The sequence below is a fragment of the Nicotiana tabacum genome, chromosome 1 (assembly GCF_000715075.1).
Source record: "Nicotiana tabacum cultivar K326 chromosome 1, ASM71507v2, whole genome shotgun sequence".
Classification (NCBI taxonomy): domain Eukaryota; kingdom Viridiplantae; phylum Streptophyta; class Magnoliopsida; order Solanales; family Solanaceae; genus Nicotiana; species Nicotiana tabacum.
Genome location: NC_134080.1, coordinates 78,124,206 through 78,140,358, shown reverse-complemented (window position 1 = coordinate 78,140,358; position 16,153 = coordinate 78,124,206). Strand labels below are relative to the sequence as shown.

General features: G+C 34.8%; 2 long non-coding RNA genes across 2 annotated transcripts; both read left to right on the top strand.

Annotated features, from left to right (window-relative positions):
* The first annotated feature begins 2,546 nt into the window (after positions 1–2,546).
* Positions 2,547–4,670, top strand: LOC142181175 (uncharacterized). Its single transcript, XR_012709595.1, has 3 exons — positions 2,547–2,672; positions 3,505–3,662; positions 4,342–4,670. It is a non-coding gene; the product is annotated as an uncharacterized LOC142181175 (long non-coding RNA).
* Positions 4,671–9,915: 5,245 nt separating this feature from the next.
* LOC142181166 (uncharacterized) lies at positions 9,916–11,963 on the top strand. The gene is made up of 3 exons (XR_012709580.1): positions 9,916–10,037; positions 10,872–11,029; positions 11,709–11,963. It is a non-coding gene; the product is annotated as an uncharacterized LOC142181166 (long non-coding RNA).
* Positions 11,964–16,153: the final 4,190 nt, after the last annotated feature.

Sequence of the window (16,153 nt, the reverse complement as noted above, 5' to 3'; positions counted from 1 at the left end):
TAATCCTCGTCTCGTTCATTCTATAGACTATATATATAGCATTTCATAATTTTAAAAAGTATCTGATTTAACTTTTTAAAATGAATCATATTAGAAATATCCATGGTGGAAGATATGTAATGATATTACTGCACTTGTTATAGCTTTTCTAATATTTATCTGCAACTCGTATAACTTTCATTTGCACTACTAATTTGGAAAAATTTAAAAGCGTGAAATCAAAGAACGGGAATCGAACTCTCATCAATAAGTTAAAACTTTAAGTACTCAACCAACTATACTACTAAAATTCTTTCTATCTTTTGCACTTTAGCACGCATATCAGGCCTTTTTCATTTTATTTGTAATAATTTTTTAATTTTCTACTAACATGTCTTTTCACAATAATTTACTTTTAGGGGCCGTTTAGTTTACAACTAGTTATACATGCATAAATAATACAGTAATGTAGAAATTATCTGCACAATAAATAATAATTTTGCAATTGTTGATCAATTATAACTGTGTATATTGTTGTATAATGATTGATAATGAATAACTTTAATAAGGATTGAGATGGAATAAGTGCGAAAGTCAACTATAACCCTGCGCTTGTTATTTCTTGGAACAAGATGAAAAATTCATACTAAGGAGATAGAAAATGGTTCAAATCGAGGAGCTTTTCTACGGTTTGAGGGCGTTTTTCACAAATCAAAATTTTTTTCTACTTGCAAAAATAATTAACATTTCATTATTAGTTTCAATATGCGAAAAAAGGATATAAATATATCTTGAACAGCAGCAAATAGTGTGTCTTTTGTAGAAGAGAAAAACCAGAGGCGTTGATATCCTTTCCGTATCAAATATGTCGATTCGTCGACAACTAATTATTACGGCAAATTTCTTTTTGGAAAAATTGGTGTGTGTTTCGTTTGTATAAATATCTTATTACTCAGTGAATACATAGGGTTTTCAATAACGACATTATGCATCATAATTAAATTGCTTTTATAAATTAAAGGATTAATCGTTATATAAATTGCAACTCGGTAGAAATTTTATTAAATTACCAAACGCATATAAAAGCAGTTGAGTTTTACTTATATAGAATTTATCTTCATTAAAAAGCTACAAGTAAATTCCAATATCTTTATTCTCCGAATTAGATTATCATTAAACCAGATCTCATTAAATGGGAACCCGTTAATTTTCATTGCTATTAGCACTCTTTTACGGCATACTTATGCATTTGCAAAACATAGGAGTACATGAAGATTATAATGCACAACTTGAACTTGTTGAAGAAAAAGTTTTTAAATATATGTAATTCTCTGCATCCTTACTTTGTGTGCATTTGTTAAAAAAAGTCTTTTGAAAAATATGCAAATGTAGTTATGCATACTTACTATGTGTGCACTAGAAAAAAAAAATACATACATACTTAAAAAGTCCCAAAAAGGAAAAACAAACAAATAAGAGACAAACAAAGCAAATTAACCACACATGATGCTTCCTCCAACCCTTTTTTAAACAATCATATTTGGTTGTAGGAATGCAGTGATCCAACTAATCAAGAATCACACAACATAGAGGTCATTTAAGGTGGAAGCGCTCTTACAGGAATTTTTTTCATTCCGGAGGCTCAAACCTAAGACCTGTGAGTAAGAATGTGGAGAGATCATATCCATCAAATCGCACTCCTTTTTGGTCCATTCCTATTAACTTCTCACATTACCCTTTTGCAATTAATTAACTAACTTTTCAAGAAAATATTAATAATAAAAGTTCTTTTACTACATTGTCTTGTTGATTCTTGGATCACTCAATCCTTTTACCTTTTTTTATGTTTATTAACGTAGTTATAAGGAGGTTTTTTGAAAAAGATAATTCATTCTTTCTGTTACAACCCATGTTTTGTACGTGAAAATACGCGTAAGTCAATTGATGTAAGCTCAGAAATGAGATCATCTTTGAAAGTATATAAAGTGATTTGATGGTGTTACGTCCCATTTCTTTTGCAGAAATTTAAGAGTTAATATTCAAGGACAAATATTTTTAAGGGTACATGTTGTTACACCCTGTACTTCATACGTCACTATCATTATAGGATTATCTAATGTAAGCTCAAAAAGGATAAAGTCCTTCTACAAGGAGAAGAAAGGGTTGTCGAAGTGTTAAGTAAGTTAAGGTGAATATGAGACTTGTTAATCATGATTTAAATATGTTTAAATCCATTATATGACTATATATGATGTTTGGTTATGAAATATAAAGTTTGAGAAAAATCGAATTTAAGTTGCGGAAAAACCGACTAAGGATTTGCGTTGTAATGGAGCTTTTTGAGAAATAAATTTCATGAGCTATATATGGTCTTTTGGGGCATATTATATATCAAATTGAAGGTCTTGGAATGTAGTTTCCAACTCTCTTAACCGTTTGTTTATACGACATCCAAGATAAAAAGATATAAGCGTTTGAAAAAAAGCCAATAAGAGAGTGGCACGTGGCACCTTTTTGACTTTTAGAAAAGGGGATGTTTCTCTCTCTGTCTCGTCTCTTACTTTGGTTTTCCAGAGAGCTCGACCATATAACACCCCTAAACTCATCCTCAAGTCCTCCATAATGATTTTCAATGATACTATCATCCGAGGCACGAAATCATGAAGCAATAACACAAGAACGATCCCCACGACGTAAGTATTGCTATATAACCTCTCTTTTTCTTTGTAGTTTGAGTTTTGGAAGGTATTTTGAAGTTAATAAAAATGCCTAATTTCTGGTTTCAAGATCTTAAATATCAAGTAAGGTTGATTAATTCATTTCATAATATTTAGAACTCACGGGACGGTGATCGGAAGCCGTGAGTTCGAGTTATTTGATTTGTAATGGACTGTTTTGTGGGCTGTTTCGTGTAGCTTTTGAGCTGTATATTTTGCTGCTATTTAATGGAGTTTTTGGAGGATAAATGGTGTGGAGAAACACCACATATTGGTGAAATAATGGATTAGTCATTCTTTATAATACTTTCGGGGTGTTGGACACTACTATAGTCATTGTTTTTGGTATGAATTGATTGGGGTATGTTGGGCTGTTGTAAGCTAAATATAACATGAATTTCGACTTGCATCTACTCTAGGAGGTAATTATATTGTGTTCCAACAAGTTCTTAAGGTTATATTAACATCGGTTGAGTTAAATGGATGAACTAGACATGAACTAGTGAATAAAGTTGCCAATTAAGAATAATTGGAGTTGTGGATCATTTTCTTTGTTATGGATATATGGTATAAGGCTGGAATTACTGATGAATGACTTCATTATCATGTTAATGATACTATTAATTTAAAGTAAAAAGTCTATAAGGGATGATATGGGATATACGAATTCCAATTGGAGCTTGTGGCTCGTCGTAAAATAGTTATGACTTGTTGTTATTTTATGGTGTCTTGTTATTGATGATTATGTATTGCTGGATTTCTCTGGTAATTTGTGGGTATATTATATTGGAGGAGACTTTTGTTACAGGGGAGATGCTGCCCGAATTTATATAAACGAGCTACAAGTTTAAGTTGCAGATTTAGCCTTTATTCAACACTGATTTTGAATCTCCTTATGTAATGGTGGATTGAGTTGAGTTGTTTGAAGAGTAGCTTGGGAGGTATTAAGGACTCACCATGGTTAAGGTATGTTAAGGCACTTTATTCTTTCTTTTGGCATGATCTAAATTGAAATGAACATAAACGATACACTATTTCATAATGAATCTACTCCTAGCAAATAAGGTTGTACATGTTGTTATTTCCGTACAAAGTTATTCTAAGAAAGTATGTATGATCCTTGAGTCCTAGTGAAGTTCATATTGATGGTATGATGTCCATAATGCTAATCAAAGGTGAAACGACGTTACGTTACTCTGAAAGGTTTAGAACGTGATTCCATGAGTCTAGCATGCATTATATATAATATCTATTTTGATCTACCGAGCCGCACTATAGTAGGTCGGGTACGACACCTATTGTGCAACCACAGATCAGTTGGATTTACCGAGCTCCACGTGGCCGGGTACGATTCTACCGAGCCTTATGATGGCCGGGTACATTTTTACCGAGTCCTCTTTGAGGCCGGGTACGATATGATGATGATGATGCCTACAGAGGCGTATGTTTTTAAAAGTCTATGTATATATATGTATTATGCACTTCATGTCAGTAGCTCCCAGAGGCACACAGATGTTACAGGTTGTATCTCCTCTATCTCTCTTTACATTAATGTTCTTGTTTATGCTTTCCTGTCTTACATACTCAGTACTTTATTTGTACTGACGTCCCTTTTGCCTGGGGACGCTGTGTTTCATGCCCGCAGGTCCCGATTGATAGGTTGACAGTCTTCCTAGTAGGTTATCAGCTCAGCGGAGGTGTTGGTGCACTTCACTTGCTCCGGAGTTGCTTATTTGGTCAGTATGCTTTGGATATGTATTGATTGGTATGGCGGGCCCTGTCCCGACCTTTATGATTTTATGTACTCTTAGAGGCTTGTAGACAGATATCAGGTTTATGGATACGTGTATGGCCTTATTGGCCTATGTGTTGAGTTTACAAATGGTCATGTCGGCCTTATAGGCCTGTATGTCACATGTATAAGTTTGTATATCATGTTGGATCGTCATATGTTGAGTATTCCCTTATGATTTATTCTTGTTATCTCATGACGGGTTTCTGGCTCATTTACTTAAGATAGTATAATAAGAAAGATATGTTACGTTGGTACTCGGTTGAGTAAGGAACCGGGTGCCCTTCACGGCCCTTCGGTTTGGGTCGTGACAAAAGTGGTATCAGAGCAGTTCTGTCTTAGGGAGTCTACAAGCCGTGTCTAGTAGACTCTTGTTTATGGGTGTGTTGTGCACCACACTTATAAGCAGGAGGCTACGGGGCATTTAGGACTGTCACTCTTTCTTCTTACTCTAGATCGTGTTGTAGAGCTCAATTGTAAAAATTCAAACTTCTAAATTCTATTGTGTTCGTAATACAACAATACCTCATCCAAATAAATAGATGGTATGAGATTGAATGTGGTTGTGGAAGAATTGAGTCAGAGGAACTCGATTTTGCATCATGCTTATTATGAGCAAATGTGGGGTCTTCAGCAGATCATGTGTGTTATAAGATGTGTAAGCTTCTTGATAAGGATCCCTAAGGCAAGAATATATATCCACTCGTATGGTAAAAAGGAATAAGTGAATCGGAAAGTAGACACAAGTTTCAGCAAGTAAAACAAGCAAGATGACGAAGGGTACGAGGTACCTAGTTAATGAAGATTATCAGTATTTACAATTCAGGCAGAGAAATGTAAGTATTGGTGTTACCTTCAATATTAACGGTGATATATACAATTGATGACACTCATCTCAGTTTTTCCCTATGGGAGCTAACAAATATAGTTTAAAAGAAGAAGGTGATATCAAGATTCAACTCGGGTTAGAGTAACTAAAAATTATGGATGGATTGTTATCATTAATTAATGTTTCCAAACAATAGCGCAAATGTGGTAATATATCTTCTTGTGAGACACCTAGATGGTGAACTTTAGAATAGTATAATCAGATATGAATACTAGAATATTCAGAAATTTCAGAAGATAGGGGTGGGATCCTAGAATAGGCAAATATTTACCTTAGTATGACTCCAGCCCCGAGTAAAGAAAAAAGAGAATGTTAGGCATTCCGAAGAGCCAATGAGATGAAGAAAGGGGAGCTAAAAGGGAAAGAACATTTTGTCAGAGTTTTCAGAATAAAGTGATAGATAAAGATATTATCCGGAGAATAAGAAGGGAGTAAATAAAACATCATGAGTAAGATGTGATAAATGGATGATAACGGTAAATCAAAATATGACACAATGATAGAGTCCATAGTCAAGTGAAGGAAAATACAAGAGGTGACAGGCCTTGAGGCAATAAAAGAGTATAAGCCATAAAGTTATATCCTTATTCCGAGAAATGAGTTGGTGCCTTCAACGTGATTACCAGGAGGAAAGGTTAGACCCCAGAATAATAAAAATCAGTATGTGTTGGTGAACAAGATAAACTGAACATGAATTAGGGACTGAAGGATTTTATAATGGTTGATATCATGAGAATTTTAGAGATAACATTCCGACAATAATAGAATGGACAACAAAAGAATAACCTTTAAGGTTCGTTTAGGAAGATGCTTCCCTAAAGCAAGCACGTGAAGCAGAGTTAAGCTTAGGGAACTAAGTGTGCCAGTTACACTAAGTGTCGCCCTTATGCGTAATAAATTCGATTATCCCCGATATAGAGGGGTTACCGCAAGACGAGTAAGATGTTAGTGAAGATGTGAAAAAATGGCAAGATGAAGAGGTAACTATGGAATAGTAAAGGAGGATTGAGGTAAAAGGGTGAAAGGAATGAGACAGAATCTATTCAGATCCTATAGATATAATATGACTCCAGAACATTATGCAAGTATGACGCCGAAGAGAAGCTTTAAGTGTTGCACACCCGATGATGTTGATAAATAAGTGAAAATGAATACTTGATACATAAGGAGTGAGTGTGGGAGGTAACTTAAGACAAAGTAAATAACCAAAGAGAGGTTACGAGGAATATAGATATGAGAATGGACCAACGAGTAGTTTGTAGTTGATTCAGGAAAAGCCAAGTTATGGCTAGACAAAAGGTTATAAGCAAATCATGCAATATAAACGTCGTGAATCCTAATCTAGTCAATTCAGTCTCGCAGATATGATGTCGTAACCTTGAGAAGTATTCAGATAAGAGTTGGATTACTAAAGGTACCGTATAAGTGTTATGGAAATAATGGATAGTACCACTAAGGAGACAATCAAAATCTGAGTTTAGAAGTAACCCTACGAGCACAAGGGCACGAAGGCATGTAACTAAGGATGTTTGTAGGCGAGTAAGAATATCGAAAATTCCTTCGGGTATACAGTATAACAAGATCGTAACTTTACAAGACCCAAAAGGTCTCCTTAAGTACTACAAAGAAAGACTAGCTGAGGAAATAAGGAAGAAGGCTTCAACTTAAGCATAACCGATATAAAGAAGAAATGGTCTTGTAAAAACAGTCTCACTACAATATGGTATACATTCCATAAGAAAGTGGCACCTATCATGATTAATGAACGGGAAGTCATAAGTGATATTTGAGATCATATGAGTTATAGGAAATTCAAGTATTGGTGGGCAATAAGATAAGCCAAGTATTCATGCAACAAGTGGCATAACGACCAGGAAAAGTGATTGCTTAGATTTAAAGAACGCTGAGAAGGAACAAAAGGAATTATTCAATCAATGACCTAGAGTTGGTTAAGTTGCGAACGCACTTAAGATTTTAGATTTATATCCATGACATTCATACAGCTATAGGAGACTCTAGTATAAGTAAAAGAAAGAATTAAGTCCACGTCACCGACAAAGACTTGAATTGTTAGAAGATTATATCATGGATGCTACATAGAGTCCATGAAGGGCTAATGTAATAGCTAATACCCTAAGCTGAAGATTGGAAGATAGCTTAAGCCTAACTAAAGGCTGATAAGGAAGAGGAAACTCGAAAGTTACATCACAAGTCCGATTGTTAGACCCAGATGATTATAGAAATCGTGACTCAAACCATAGCAGGAGCACTTTTAATTGCAGAGGTATAAGAGGGATAGTAAAAGAATCATATTCTATAAAAGCTCTACAATAAAGCAATTAGAAGAGTACCAGCCTCATAAGACGTTAATACGAAACTACCACCAGATTGTGTATACACCAGGGTTACAAGTATTATACTAGAGCTTTAAGGTATGGATGTGAATTCCACCAATGTTTAAGGGAGATTATGAAATTGATAGAATATACGGTGCGAGATTTAAAGGTAAGTATGGTAAATGTGAGTGAGAAGGTGACAATAATAGGCAAGGTCTCAGGATTAAACCCGTCAAAACCTGAGGGTTGATGCTTCCCATGAGCTATAGAAAGCTTGGTACACTCTAAATGAACTCAGAGGAGTCTAAGAGCAGGAGCAATTAGAAGAGATGGAATACGGCCTGGTAGTAGAATAAGGGTGTAATTGTGGTAGTTAAGAGAATGACGTTTGAGCCTTCGATTGAGTAATGATTTAAAGAAAAGAGATTTCATGGATGGCACGGTATTAGAATGCCCCATAAGATGAATATGTTGGGATGTTATGAAAATGCAGTTATTGAAGTATAGTATCGTCCCTAGGTGCATCAAGAAAATCACTTCAGATGTTCCCCGATGAGACGCGAGCCTTAGTGACAATGTATTACATCCGAGGCGATGGTTGGAGTTAGTGAAGGACTATGACGTTTATACTTTATATCATCCAGGGAAGGCGAATGTATTAGTCAATGTCCTCAATCGTAGATCTATGTTTAGCCTATCATATTTACAGGCATAGAAGAGTGAGATAGCTTGCGAGATTCATCAGCTAGCTAATCTTGGAATTCGATTACTAGATGCATATGGTACCAAAGTTACTACTTAGGACATGGAAATCTCCTCTTTAGTAGATGAAGTGAAGGAATGCCAGTATGAAGATCATGTTCTAGATCATTATATAGATACAACCCTTCAAAAGGAGAAGACACTACTTGAGATTACAGAAGATAGAGTCCTTAGATATTGAGGTCGATTATATGTTCCTAATGTAGTAGGGTGAGATAGAGTCCTTAGATATCGAGGTCGATTATATGTTCCTAATGTGGCAGGGTTGCGCCAGTAGGTTATGGGACAAGCAATTAGAAAGTAACCTAGAGTTGTGTAGCATACCTCGGTAATAATACCAAGGCAATAAAACGAAATATAGCAATAGTCGTACATTCAGCAAAGTACCAAGCGAAGAGCTTAAGTATACCTATATATGCCCAGAGGGACATCTTGTCATAGTTCTATATTTGTATTCACAAAGTGAAGCCAACAGATTGGCAAAAAGCTGGAGGAAAAAGGAGAGAAGAGTCGTGCATAAAAGGGCATAGTCATATAGGATACATCATAGAAGGTAGTCGAAGTTACGAGATCGGAAGGACTCCGGCCATAATTCGCGAGGTGAGAATAGGACTAAAGGGGGGAATGCCCTGGTTTTTAAATTTATTCATAGAACAATTGCCTAGATGACAAAGGACAATGTTAAAGTATTCATAAGAGCCACATAGTATGAGAATGAGAAGCGTATCAGTCAACATTCGAGGACGAATGTTCTAAAGGGGGGAATAATGTTACAACCCATGTTTTGTACGTGAAAATACGCGTAAGTCAATTGATGTAAGCTCAGAAATGAGATCATCTTTGAAAGTATATAAAGAGATTTGATGGTGTTACGTCCTATTTCTTTTGCAGAAATTTAAGAGTTAATATTCAAGGACAAATATTTTTAAGGGTACATTTTGTTACACCCTGTACTTCATACGTCACTATCATTATAGGATTATCTAATGTAAGCTCAAAAAGGATAAAGTCCTTCTACAAGGAGAAGAAAGGGTTGCCGAAGTGTTAAGTAAGTTAAGGTGAATATGAGACTTGTTAATCATGATTTAAATATGTTTAAATCCATTATATGACTATATATGATGTTTGGTTATGAAATATAAAGTTTGAGAAAAATCGGATTTAAGTTGCGGAAAAACCGACTAAGGATTTGCGTTGTAATGGAGCTTTTTGAGAAATAAATTTCATGAGCTATATATGGTCTTTTGGGGCATATTATATATCAAATTGAAGGTCTTGGAATGTAGTTTCCAACTCTCTTAACCGTTTGTTTATACGACATCAAGATAAAAAGATATAAGCGTTTGAAAAAAAGCCAATAAGAGAGTGGCACGTGGCACCTTTTTGACTTTTAGAAAAGGGGATGTTTCTCTCTCTGTCTCGTCTCTTACTTTGGTTTTCCAGAGAGCTCGACCATATAACACCCCTAAACTCATCCTCAAGTCCTCCATAAGGATTTTCAACGATACTATCATCCGAGGCACGAAATCACGAAGCAATAACACAAGAACGATCGCCACGACGTAAGTATTGCTATATAACCTCTCTTTTTCTTTGTAGTTTGAGTTTTGGAAGGTATTTTGAAGTTAATAAAAATGCCTAATTTCTGGTTTCAAGATCTTAAATATCAAGTAAGGTTGATTAATTCATTTCATAATATTTAGAACTCACGGGACGGTGATCGAAAGCCGTGAGTTCGAGTTATTTGATTTGTAATGGACTGTTTCGTGGGCTGTTTCGTGAAGCTTTTGAGCTGTATATTTTGCTGCTATTTAATGGAGTTTTTGGAGGATAAATGATGTGGAGAAAAACCACATATTGGTGAAATAATGGATTAGTCATTCTTTATAATACTTTCGGGGTGTTGGACACTACTATAGTCGTTGTTTTTGGTATGAATTGATTGGGGTATGTTGGGCTGTTGTAAGCTAAATATAACATGAATTTCGACTTGCATCTACTCTAGGAGGTAATTATATTGTGTTCCAACAAGTTCTTAAGGTTATATTAACATCGGTTGAGTTAAATGGATGAACTAGACATGAACTAGTGAATAAAGTTGCCAATTAAGAATAATTGGAGTTGTGGATCATTTTCTTTGTTATGGATATATGGTATAAGGCTGGAATTACTGATGAATGACTTCATTATCATGTTAATGATACTATTAATTTAAAGTAAAAAGTCTATAAGGGATGATATGGGGTATACGAATTCCAATTGGAGCTTGTCGCTCGTCGTAAAATAGTTATGACTTGTTGTTGTTTTATGGTGTCTTGTTATTGATGATTATGTATTGCTGGATTTCTCTGGTAATTTTTGTGGGTATATTATATTGGAGGAGGCTCTTGTTACAGGGGAAATGCTGCCCGAATTTATATAAACGAGCTACAAGTTTAAGTTGCAGATTTAGCCTTTATTCAACACTGATTTTGAATCTCCTTATGTAATGGTGGATTGAGTTGAGTTGTTTGAAGAGTAGCTTGGGAGGTATTAAGGACTCACCATGGTTAAGGTATGTTAAGGCACTTTATTCTTTCTTTTGGCATGATCTAAATTGAAATGAACATAAACGATACACTATTTCATAATGAATCTACTCCTAGCAAATAAGGTTGTACATGTTGTTATTTCCGTACAAAGTTATTCTAAGAAAGTATGTATGATCCTTGAGTCCTAGTGAAGTTCATATTGATGGTATGATGTCCATAATGCTAATCAAAGGTGAAATGACGTTACGTTACTCTGAAAGGTTTAGAACGTGATTCCATGAGTCTAGCATGCATTATATATAATATCTATTTTGATCTACCGAGCCGCACTATAGTAGGTCGGGTACGACACCTATTGTGCAACCACTAATCAGTTGGATTTACCGAGCTCCACGTGGCCGGGTACGATTCTACCGAGCCTTATGATGGCCGGGTACGTTTTTACCGAGTCCTCTTTGAGGCCGGGTACGATATGATGATGATGATGCCTACAGAGGCGTATGTTTTTAAAAGTTTATGTATATATATGTATTATGCACTTCATGTCAGTAGCTCCCAGAGGCACGCAGATGTTACAGGTTGTATCTCCTCTATCTCTCTTTACATTAATGTTCTTGTTTATGCTTTCCTGCCTTACATACTCAGTACTTTATTTGTACTGACATCCCTTTTGCCTGGGGACGCTGCGTTTCAAGCCCGCAGGTCCCGATTGATAGGTTGACAGTCTTCCTAGTAGGCTATCAGCTCAGCGGAGGTGTTGGTGCACTCCACTTGCTCCGGAGTTGCTTATTTGGTCAGTATGCTTTGGATATGTATTGATTGGTATGGCGGGCCCTGTCCCGACCTTATGATTTTATGTACTCTTAGAGGCTTGTAGACAAATATCAGATTTATGGATACGTGTATGGCCTTATTGGCCTATGTGTTGAGTTTACAAATGGTCATGTCGGCCTTATAGGCATGTATGTCACATGTATAAGTTTGTATATCATGTTGGATCGTCATATGTTGAGTATTCCCTTATGATTTATTCTTGTTATCTCATGACGGGTTTCTGGCTCATTTACTTTAGATAGTATAATAAAAAAGATATGTTACGTTGGTACTCGGTTGAGTAAGGAACCGGGTGCCCTTCACGGCCTTTCGGTTTGGGTTGTGACACTTTCTTAATTTTTAAAACGACAATAGTTTAGAATATTTTTTCTATTATATAGAAGAGCAAAGATGGTCGACCATTGGCATCTTTGGAGATCTAGCTTTATTTAAGGGTAAAATTATAATTACGTCACAATAATTAAAATGGAACTCGAGAAGGATCCTTTTTCTTTCTCATCTCTAACAAAAGAAAAAGAGCACCAACGGCTCTTTTCTTCATCTTCTCATCCAGATAAGCTTTCCTTTTAAATTTTGCTGAAATTTCTCTTTGTTGTCTTCGATCTTCTAAATTTTTGGTCTATCCATGTTATATTTGTGTTGATTTTGCCCGTTTCTTCGTAGAACTCTAATCTTTTTTTGCTTCATTGTTGTTTTCTTAACACTCTTTGTGCTTTTCTAATTTTATTAGGCCGTCCTCTCTGTATTTCCAACAGCAGCTTCTTGTATCTCTCCCTCTCCCTCTCGTGTAATTCTTGAGGCTAGCATATACATTCTTTTTGATTTTTGTGTTGCTTTCAAATATGTGAAGAAGATTTTCATTTTCTCATAAATAAGAACTCTGTAATTGAACTATGACTAGATTTTAAAGAAATGTAGCTATACTGCAACATCAATTAATTTTTCTTTTCATATTATTATATATAATTCGTTATTAACTGGTATGATAGTTTTTTGGGTCGGGCGCTATAGAAAATATGCTTCTGCTCTCTATTTAATTTTGTTTATAGGAGATTGTCTTTACTAAAAACTTAGTCTTGATTTAATACTCCAATCAGAAGTTGTAGTATATTAGCATAATGAAAAATAGCAGAAAGTGACAGCACTCTGAAAACCCACCAAACCTAAAAGTACTGACTTAAAGCCAATGCGGAACTAATAGTTAAATTTACGAGTTACTTTAAGAATTGGGGATTTTGTAAAACTATCCATCCTATGCAAAAAAAAGTTGAACAGAAATTCCATCTATATACTTTGAAAAATAATCTTGATGGTTCAGAACTTCCTTCTAAATCAAGGAAATAATGTCATATCCAATGTACTGTGCACAAACTAAAGGACTAAGCGCCTGAGAACTTCAAGGTTTGAGGATTCCATGTTGAACAGATCCAATGGGTCTTCAATCTGTATGCATTTTTTCAAAATGGGGTATAAATGTAGCTATATTGAAGTTGCTCATTTGTCAACAACGACTATTGTTGCTATAACTACAAAAATTTCATTTTCTTTTTTATCATATATTTGGTTCTAGAAGCAACAAGCAAGCGTCAGCATTCCTTTGTACACCTATCTTCTCTCTCCCCCCCCTCCCCCCTCCCAAACTTTAGTATTTATCATACTCCACATCTTTAATTACTAATTTTTAAGGATTTTTTTTTTTTGAATTTAATAGTGGTTCATTTTGAATAGAATGAAGGCGCAACCTATGATAGTTCATACGATCCGATGTTTTGGCCCAATTACCAATATTTGATGGTTTGCATGACAGAATTGGACGATTTTTACCAGAAGGTGAGCGATTAGTTCTTCATTAATCTTTTTAGTATTAATTATTTTTCATTTCTTATTTGAAATTGAGGAGTAGTTCTTGTTATCGTAATCATTTATGATAGATAAAAATATATCGATTGTAATCCTTAGTTGAATAATTTTGAGAAATAATGGAATCTTTCTTCCAATTTCCCACTAAGAAGCTAGATGGTCTTTAATACCTTGACGGAAAAAAATAAAGTTCTAAGCTTTACAAGGTTTATCAATGATTCATACATACCATTCTTTTTTTGTATAAGATGTCTTCTTAGTGATCTATATCTACTCAGCAAATCTAAAATATTTACAGATTTGGAGAACCTATTAGGGCTTTCATGAGCCATGAACCAACTTCAGTGGAAGAGGCTTCTTCAAGGACAGAACTTAAACTATAGAGTTAGTATCGGTATAGTGTAGTGCTTCTTATAATTGATAAGGCATTATTGACTAACCACATAGCTTTCTTCTTCATTAATTTTCACATGTGCTTAGATACCAAGTCACAAAAGTTATAAGAAGCAACTTGCTCCTCTACTTTTGCCAGTTTCTTAATATCAACAAGTAGACACGCTTAAGCAGCATTAGCCTCAGTTTCCATTTGAACATGAAGCTCGCCATATTACCACCCATAATTTTCATTTAAATCATATATGGATCTTTTACAAGTTAGCTTTTGAAGCTTCCATAATAAGCCTCCCATACTATTAGATGTCATATACCAAATTCCACAGCATGACTTATGGTGCTTGATTTGTAATTCCTAGCTATCGATTTGGTTATTTTTGCTTATATCACTTGTTCATTTATGTGGAGTAACTAATAAATCAAGTACCATATTCTTTCTGGGACATGTATCTCTTGAAATATATGCTCCTGAAGTCAAGCGTTCAGAAGAAGTCAAGCATTCTTTCTGAACGTTTCTATGCTCGAGATCATCTTTAACGTACTGATTTTTTTAATTCCAATGAAACATGAAGGTTTTGCCAGGAAGCATGAAAGTTGAATGCCTAAAAAGTACTCTTCGTGTTACAGTAGAGATTTGGTGTTACAGTAGATAAAGTAACAAATTGTGCCAAAAAATTTATCTGGTTATAACTCATAAACTATTGGCTAAGAAATCTGGTTGTTCCTGTATTACTATTATTTTAACTTATGACTGGAATGCAGGTTCATTCTAGGAACATCAATGTTGGTGTTATTATCTATTGATGCCGTGAAATAAGATTTCCAAGTAGCTAGATATTGAATCAGCATATGCTACCTTTTTCTGTTCTTTCTTATTGCGCTTCACCTAAAAGTTGATATAATATACTTGAAATTTACTTTAAATTTGTATTTCATTTAAATGTTTGTGTGAAAATATAAGTGGTGGATTGATATTCCATCTTAGCACATTTGGTGGGGACTAATTCACTTGACCATTTGGTTAGTTCATAATTGTTTGGTTTGTTCTACTTTTACTTCAGTACATGAAATGCACAAGGATTATATGTTTTATGTATATTTATAAATGAGATATATAAATACACACATATATGGTATCTTTTAACATATATGAAGTATGTCTTATAAACATGCTTTTGTGATGATTGCTTTCGAGTTCAATTTTTCTTTGTTTGCAGATTAAACGTACTCCTTGAAACAGTAGTGTTGGTTGTGCTTATTTTGCGTTTAGTTTATTTATTTTATTTTCTTTAGGTTGTAGTTATGCACATGCTTCAATTGGTAACAATATGCCAGCGGAAAGAGTTACTTTATGCTATATGTCATCTTTTTTTATATATATACAAGCTATTATTTAATTGTTTTGCTTGATTTAAGTAAATTATTCCAATCACAACCTTGATTTGTTATGAATTGTGCTTGCTCAGTTTATTCAAGGGGTATATTTTATTTCTAAAATACCCTTTTACTGACGAATGATTGGTGCATTTTTTCTTTGTCAGTCTTTTTTAAGGTAATGTACTTTAAATTAAACGGTTGATGAATAAGTTACTTACTTTTACAGGAGGCTTCTGGTGTTCTTATCATACCGCAGATTCATAGACTTCCTGAAGTTAAGACATTCTTACTCTGCTCAACCAGTTCAAACAAGTAAAGACGCTTATTAAGACCAAGTAACCATTAACAACAACAACAACCCAGTGAAATCCCACTAGTGGGGTCTGGGGAGGGTAGTGTGTACGCAAACCTTACCTCTACCCCGAAGGGATAGAGAGGCTGTTTTCGAAAGACCCTCGGCTCAAGAGAATAAAAAAACAAATATAGACAATATTAGTATCACCACAGAAATCATAAGAAAAATAGGAACAATATAAAATCCGGAAGAAAGATGCAAAGCAAAACTGATAGCTAGTAAATATGTCCTGCACTGAAAAATAGTAAAGACCAAGTAACCATCAAAGCATATAATTTGGACAAAGATATATGAAGGAGTAACTTAGTCATACAATTATAGTAGCTAC